Source organism: Chionomys nivalis, chromosome 13 (assembly GCF_950005125.1).
Source record: "Chionomys nivalis chromosome 13, mChiNiv1.1, whole genome shotgun sequence".
Classification (NCBI taxonomy): domain Eukaryota; kingdom Metazoa; phylum Chordata; class Mammalia; order Rodentia; family Cricetidae; genus Chionomys; species Chionomys nivalis.
The window spans coordinates 29,940,475-29,949,565 of record NC_080098.1 but is presented as its reverse complement, the minus strand read 5'-3'; positions in this window follow the sequence as shown (position 1 = coordinate 29,949,565).

Genomic DNA, 9,091 nt, shown 5'->3' with positions numbered 1-9,091 from the left:
CTATATTCTGTAGAACTTTGAAGTGTTTAAAGATCACTATCTATATGGAATAAATCTTTGTACACCTAGAAAACACAACTAAGATAACTATGACAAATATAGGTAACTGTTTCGAGTTCTGATTGGTCTTACTAATGAAATCCAGAGCCAGATATTGGGATAAATCAGAGAGACAAAGAAGCAAGTCAAAGTCAACTCTTACCTTGCTACCTCCTCAGCTGAAAAGGGACAGAGCTCCTTTCTCCTCCAGCCTTATATTCCCCTCTCTGCCCAGCCATATCACTTCCTATCTTTCTATTCAGACCTCCAAACCACTATGATTAACTAGTAGCTCACTCCACCCTCTGACCTACAGGTAAGCTTGATTTGTTAGAGCACAAACAAAATATCACCACAGGTGTCTATTAACCTGAAATTCTTCATAACCTATATAGCTTAAAGACTAAAGCTTTACATTATAAAAAAAAAGTAAACAGATGCACAGTATAAGGACAATGACCTCAAAATTGTCACAATATGCAAAAATGCCATAATCAGAGATAGAAATATAGCTCAACTGGTAGCACATGAGACTCTTAATTTCAGGGTCAAAAGTATATGTCTCACATTAGGTACCAGATGAAATGAGAACCCACAAGATCTGGCCAATAATTTATTAAGGGGTGCAATGGAAAAACAGACTCATGAATCCAGAACAAGATAAACACCACTGCTGATCCAGCTGCCACTGTCCCGATATTTTGCCAAGGGCAATAAGAACCAAGCCTTCTCCTGCTTTGAACACCCAAGAAAGAGCACTTGGCCTTTCTCCTCCATTTAATCTGGTCACATAATCTAGAGAAAACCTCGCCCATTTACTCTCTAAATGGATCAAGCTCCCACAAAACTATGGTTCTCAGCTTTGTGCCATTGAAACAGAACACCAGAGATATACAAATCAGAAAGAAGAAAGTTTGATTTAAGAATTTAGTTTTGACTATTCCAGTCCATGGTCAGTTAATAACACTACCTTTGGTCCTGTGTTGAAGCAGAACATCACAATGCAGTGTATGGCAGAGTAAGATGTTCACCTATGGCAGCCAGAAAGCAAAGACAGAGAAAGAAAGGAATAAAGGCCTCAATATCTCCTTTAGGAATATGCTCCCAATGTCCTAACTCTCTCCCACCAGTGCCTACCTTCACAGATTCAATCAGCCCCCCAACAACTCCATCCTGGTGCATCTTTAAAGGACACTTAATATTCTAACTACATCATAGAATAATGAGGTCAGTCCACACAGGAAGGTTACTAGCATTGTACATGCCAGGAACCATGGTGTAAGACTTACCCATCTCCATCACCCTTGCCTTATGTCTAAATCTGTGTTCAAACCCCTTATCTTCTAAGGATTTTACTGTTGATCTCAGAGAGGTCCAGTGAATCTGAAGTCATGAGGCATGTGATGCTCCCATACAGGGCTAAGCACAGAAGAGTCCTCAGCAAACTGATATTGCTACAGTCATGGTTATTAGTAACATATTGCAACATATAACATACCAAAAGAGACTGCAGTTATTGTAATATTGTAACTATTCATAATGTGCTTGTTATTAATAGCTTAATTATCATAAGAATATTATTAAAGGTTGTAAAGGCCCAAAAATGTGAACCTGTTTCACCTTGTATGAAGGACAGAGAGTTTGAGCTTATTCAAAGTTGTTGACAACAACTGTGGCTACACACCCTGATCTAGGGTATGGTTACTTGGTGTTTTGGATGTCAAGATGGCCCAGAGAGGTAGATCCACTCCACCCTGACCAAAGGTCATGGAATTCAAGCATACTTCCACTACTTCTTTTGAAATAGGAGGTTGACCTAGGGAGTGGCTGCCTTCAGGATACTTGGTCTAGGGTGGGTTCACTACCTATACAACAAAATACTTTTCTCAAGAAATAATGGCTTGATGTCTCAAAGTATTGAAGCAAGTAATTTTTCTAGCTGTCCTTTGTATCATGTTTAAGCAATCTTTTGGTTTCTTCCCCCTTTTTGCATTGTGGTATTAAAGTATATGGGAAATTAAACACAGGCGAACTCAGAACTCAGAAGAATTAAAGATTCAGTATTTGCTAAGTTGCCCTCCCATTACTATCCTGTGTCTCTATGATTCTTTCTTATCTTTGTTCCTCCTACCTAACTTTTCTAATACCCTAATAGAGTAGGGTTTGTATGTCCCTACACTGAAATGTACAAACCCGCCATGGCTAGGATCATGGCAGAAGTCACCTCAAAAAGGTAGCTTGATATATGATGCCCAATGTGGGGTGGGTGACAGGTGAACCCTGACAAAATGTGCTTGTGGTTAATATAAAATCTTCCCTCTATATCTCTGTATTATGTATCTGAAATTTTGATCAATTGAATAATAAATATTTAAAAAACAAGAAAAAGAAAATTGCATCAGAATTGAGTGATGTATTTCTTGTGATTATTATATGAGCAATACAATGTAACAACAATTTCACTAAGTAACCTAGAAGCCATTTAAAGGATACAGAGGATGTATGCATATTATATACAAAATTTTACCATTTTATATATGAGATGTGAACAACCATAGATTTTAATATCCAAGAGTAATACTGGAGCCAAATCACATGAAGGTACCTAGAAAAGACTGTATTGTAGATATCAACAATATCCTATATTATTTAATATTCTATAGACCAGTGGTTCTCAAACTTCCTAATGCTGCAAACCTTTAATACAGTTCCTCATGTTGTGGTAAACCATAACCATAAACCTATTTTCATTGCTACTTCATAACTATAATTCTGCTATTGCTATGAATTATATTGTAAATATCTGTCTTTTCTGATGGTCTTAGGTAATCCCTGTGAAAGGGTTCTTTGACCCTCCAAAGGAGTAGTGACCCACAGGTTGGGAACCTGTGCAATAAATGATATTATAGACCTTAACAACACACTATGATATTTCATATGCTGTTACTTGTTTTATCAGTAGTTCTGTTCTTAGTGTTGTGCAGAAGAAAATGGTGTTTGTATTCTAAAGACTTGATTGTACCTGTATATTTTAATATTTATGTATATGAATATGTACATATGTATATACGAATACACTTGTGTCAGCATGTCTAAATTAAATTCTTAGGGTACAATTAGCCTAGAGAGAGGTGATGACTTCAGAAAAGTAACTGTAAGTTTCATGCTAATGCTGACCAAATGACAACAAATGCAGGAAAAATAGTGTGAAATTATTTTAATCCTAAAGGATTATTTAATCCTAAATACTACAACTGATGTTTTAGAGAAAGTATGAACTGGGGGGGGGGGGGGAGAGAATACTCAGAGGGAAAAAGCTAGTTACAGTGGGAGGAAATCAGATAGCTCAGGAATGAGGAGCACATCCCTATCCTTGGCAAAAGTTTAGTCTGTCAGAATATTTGATCACACTGTGAACCCCAGGACTGTTAATAAAATCACCTTTGGATTAGGGGTGGAGCCAGCAACTAGTTGACAGAAATTAGCCATAGAGAGTATGGAGGAGCCAGGAAGATGGATGGAGAGATGCAAGAGAAGGAGTGAGTAGGGAGGAATTACCTTTTTCCATGATCCTTTTGGTTTGGAAAGGCTAAAGATGCTCTCTCACTGGGTCTCCACCCGAAAAGGAAGGTCAGTTGGTTGCTTCTCAACCTCTCTGATCTAGCAGGTTTTCACCCCAACATTTGAGTCATTGTTGGTAAATACAACAATAGAGGCTTAGTTAACTGCATTTGGCAGCAATGGTAGAGTTGGTGCTAGCAGGACTAGAAATCCTACCAGGCAGTGGTCTGAGCAACAGGACACTGACTTCGGAACCACAGGGCACAGGTGGTAGTTAAAATATCAGGTGCAGCCAATAAACTGTTAGAAAAACAACACTAGTCTCTGCACCAAACAAAGCAGCTCAATGCTTTTCACCACCATAGCTTTTACCCTGTCTGTCTGCAGAGCAAAGGTCTTCCTCACCAAACTCTGGTCAGCAGGAAACAGACCTCGATAGCACCTGCTACTGTGCTGGAATTCAGTGAATTAAATATTATTAGAAATTAATTTTATACTTTAAGGGAGTGGAAAGGTTGAGCAAATGAAGTCAAACTGAGAAATTTAAAATGTGAACTCACTGGAAAAGCATCTGAACGTAGGTGAACTTATATCGTATGATCTCACCCCTCAGACCAAGGACTGGTCCTTGGGGAAGAACAACCTCATCCCATTATCTTGAAGTGAATTTTTTAAACTCCTGTAAAAGAAAAATAAAACACTGCTTGCACTGGAGCTTCATAATAAATCTAAATGCTTTGCTAATTGCCTGTCACCACTACAAAGAGTATGTGCTTTTCGGGGAGCTTTTTATAAAGGCCTAGGAAATAAATCAGAATTTTTAATTCATTTGAAGACAGATTGAGGAAGAAGGGAACTCTAGGATAACAGAATAATCTTGAACACTGTCTAAGGGGGGCTATTGTGTTCTGGGAGGGGGCTTAATCAAAGCCAACTAGGAATAACCACCAATACAATATAAATGCTGATTGCTTACGCATTCTTTCCTTTCAAATTTAAACCATCGTGACAAAACCACACTTTAACAGTGCTATTATTTTTTTAAAAAGCATGTATATATTATGTATGTATGTGTGTATGTAAGCATGTACGTATGCATGTATGTATTTCTATGTGTGAGTGTTTGGGTGTCAATGCAGTCTACTTGTAGAAATCAAAGAACAACTTCAAGTGTCTAACCTTGTCTTGCACCTTGTTTTTGGGAAAAGCTCTCTAGCTCAGTAGTGTGTGATGCCAGGCTGGCTGGACCCAGGATTCTGTCCTCTCTGCCTCTCATCTTAGCATAGGAGCATCGGTATTATATGTTCCCACTCCCATACACAGCTTTATGGAGACTCTGGGGATGATCTGTAGTCCTCATGCTTGCACAATAAGCCAATCCCCTAAACTCTTAAAGTACTGCTCTTGAATTTAGCATCCAATATCCCCATAGGATTATGGGATTGAGGACTCTCAGCCACCAAGCCTGGGCAGAGAGACCACTGGAGGTAGTTTTCACATAACTGACTGCTTTAGTGACTCTAACTGCCATGTGTGGTTGTCAACGTTTCTTATTTTTAGAAAGTAAAATTTTATGCAAGATCGAAGTATATTTCTCCTAACACAATAATGTACAAAACTGCTTCTTAAATTGCACCCACTCACTAACAGTAACCACAAGCCCTACAGAAAAGGTTATGCCAGAATGCATTTACTCCACCAGCGCACTGCTGACTTCCTCAAAGACGACTGTGTTCAAATAAAATGTTTAAATTTTTAATTACAGAATTTTAATTCATGACTGAGGGCAATTATCAAAGTAAAGTAACTGTGATAGAATCACATTAAGAAGTCACTAAGAAACATGTCAAACAGAGTTATAAATTTTGGATGAAATAAAAAAAAAAACAAACAATTAGCAAGTGGATAACCAGAGAAGAAAGGGTTTTTTCAGGACACAGAAAATACTCTGTACAAGACGATAATGATAGCTCCATCTCATTGTGCACCTGCACACACACACACACACACACACAAATGCATGCATGAAAAATAAATATATTCACTTAATTAAGCAAATAATTAATGGATAGTCTTAAAATCCGCTGACACCCAAACCATAATGTTTATTTCTTGCAAGATGGAAATTCTTACATGTCTTGGTCTGAAAGGGAAAAGAACTCAGAATCCCTCGAGTGACCCAGGGTTCTTAAGAAGATGAAAAGTCTGGGGTGAAGCCTCTGTTCTGCACCCCCAGCTACTGATACATAGTCATCAAGATCACCTCTCTTGCCCCTGACAAGTTATCCCCAGACCAACACAGATCCAGCACCTGCAGGATCTATCTCCTTCTGGATGCTTCTCGTGGCTAGCCAGATACCCACACAGTCAGTTCCTTTTATGGCTTCAAGAGCCTCTAGGTCAATGAGACCACATTTGTAAATAAGTCACCCCAGAGCAATCTCTAAGACAACCAACACACAAAAGGCGTATCTTCGCTGACCACGGAAAATGTCAGTGCTATTTTAAATTCGGTCAAACCCGTGCCTTTGTGGGGACCAGAAAGGGGAATATCTCAGATATGTTTCTCCATCCACTTGTCATAAGTTTTTAATTTGTTAAGCTGAAGCTATCCTAACAATGTGTCATGGATGGATTATTAGGTTTAAGATCTTAATTATTTGTAGGGGGAAAAACATGATTTTTTTTATATGATTTTTCCTAAAAAGATGAGGAACAAACATCTATTCACCCTCAGAGAGAACACTACTGAGCATCCAAGGAATGAATCCACTCAAGGTTGATTTGGCAAGCCAGTGAAATTCCTGGGGTTACTTACAGGAGCATAAGAGAGCAAAGACAGCTTCATTGCCAACAAACCCACCCCCAAATGGGTCAGAGCACCCAAACTGCTTTCCAAGAGCTCCTTGCCCCACTTACAGGTAGCTCTGACAGTCACTCACAAGTGGACTCCCCCTAGGAATTGTTACTATGTATGTGACCTTGAGGAGCAACCTTATAAATCTTTCAGGTTTCATGGGTTTCCTGAGCCTTGTGGATCTCAATAGCTTCCTGAGTCTCATGAGCCTCCTTCTCCCTCTAGAGATGAGTACTTAAACTCAGAGGAGATAGTTAGACTACACAGGCAAATAGCAGATGTAAGGTAATATGGCTTGTTGTTACATTGATGACAAGGCAGTATTCTCTAATGTCAATGCATTATGTCCAACCATCCTACCCTAAGCTTATTTTATATCCGAGGTCTCCCTCCTCCATTATCTCCTACCCCAGAGCCACTTGGTTTTATTTTAGGAAGTCATCATACCCAGTAAACTCTTGGTGTGTAGAAACAATTCTTCTACTTCTTAGATGCAAATTATGCCTGATAACTGAAGAATCCCTAAGATTATACAATTAATATAATCAATCAGTTATTTTAGTCATTGTCATGACCCCCTGGATCTAGACAATAAAATAACCAACACTTATTTGAGTCCCAAAACTAATTTACCATGTTACAATTGACATTATAAAAATCAAAATTGAGGGGCTAGAGAGAAGGCTCAGCAATAAAGAGGATTTCAGTGCCCAGCACAGGCCTTTATACCAGCTACAAAGATCTCATGCCCTTTTCTGGCCTCTATGAGCAAATCTATTTACACGCACATACCGACACAGAAACACACAAATACATGTAAATAAAGTTATAAAAACATTGAGAATGTGTTTCTAAGCTGTGCAGACAAACTATAAAAAATGTTAATTATTTTTATTATGAAAATGTTATGAACATGTAGACAAAAGCAACAGGAAAAATATGGAATCTGTTTCAATAGAATTGGGGATTCATTGAGTGCTGAGCACTTAAAGCAAAATGGCGCATAAATAAAAGACAACTACCATGTTTTACAAATGATGCTGTCCTTGCCCTGTGTATTGTACAGTTCTCTCTGTATTTTTAGGAAGTCCAGCATGGCAGGGCAGTAATGAGGAAAAGAATTACAAGAGTCGAACAACATGTAGATGTGAGGTCCTGGGTCACTGTGGAAAGAAGCTGTGTAACCTCCAAAAATCTGAAAAATAGACCAAGCTAATGTATGTGGGGGTAATAAGAATAAACCAGTGTCTTTAATCACCCCTGACATGTCACCCTGGGAATGGGGGGAAATTGGGGGTCATGAAAAGGGTTACTATAAACCATGTACACTTTATGATGTTTAAAGGGGAGCAAGAAGCATGCTGTGGAATTCTTTAATGTGTGTATTTGTGGAGTAAATGTCTGGCGTTTTTCAAGGAGATGGCTCTCAATGTACTAGCAATGGAGAAAGCAGACCATAAATATGAAGAAGCCGCTGGGAATCCTTAATGGGAGCCTGTATAGTTCCTGGTGGGAACGATACCAGGAAATCGGATCCCAGGGAATCTGGTAGACAGAATCTGCCCCCACCCCCATGCTCCTTTGCCCGGCTATGATGAATTGACTGATAATTCACATTCAGACACAGGCTCCCCGAAGCACAGGGGAAAAAAAAGAGGTGGTACTTTCCTAGTCACATCCAGCAAGGACAAACAATGCGAGGGTCACACACCGACAGCAGAAGCACGTGGAAAAGCATGCTTGAGAGATTGCTCATGAATGTCTATTAAATACCTAGTGCTTTTCTCCATAAGTGCATTTTACTTTTAAAAACAATAGGATGCGGAAAATGACAGGACATTTTCTGATGGTTCAAAACAAGAGAGAGGGGTGAGGCACAGGTGTGATTTTAATTTTTAAAACACATTAAGCACTTAAAAGTAAAGATGAAAGCATTTTAATATACTTTCAAATCCAATGTGTCAGAAACATTATTTCAATTTGTGGTTGATACAGAAAATAGAAAGGTGATAATTACATATTTTTGTCATATTGAGGCTTAAAATGCAGCATGTATTTGCCACTAAGCATTCGTCTTCATCTGGACAAGCTGCATTCCCAGTGTGCTGCAGCCACACACAGCCAGAGGTCCCCTTACTACACAGTACAGAATGATCACGGCTGTTCTTACTGGGTCTCACATATCTGGAGGACTAAATCAGAAACCTAGGAAAAAACTGAAATTAAGATATTCTTGCCTCAACCTCCTGAGTATCTGGGACTTCAGGCCATTACCAGAAAACTCATCTCTTCTTTCTTTTTTTTTTTTTAATTTTTTTTATTCTTTTTTAATTAAAATTTCCAACTGCTCCCCCTTTCCCATTTCCCTCCCCCTCCTCCCACATATTGCCCACTCCCCCCGCTCCCCTCCCCCTATCCCCACTCCTCTTCTCCTCCCCCCAGTCCATTCCCCCTCCCTCTCCATACTGAAGAGCAGTCCAAATTCCCTGCCCTACAGGAAGACCAAGGTCCTCCCACTTCTATCTAGGTCCAGGAAGGTGAGCATCCAAACAGGCTAAGCTCCCACAAAGCCAGTTTATGCATTAGGATCGAAACCTAGTGCCATTGTCCTTGGCTTCTCATCAGCCTTCATTG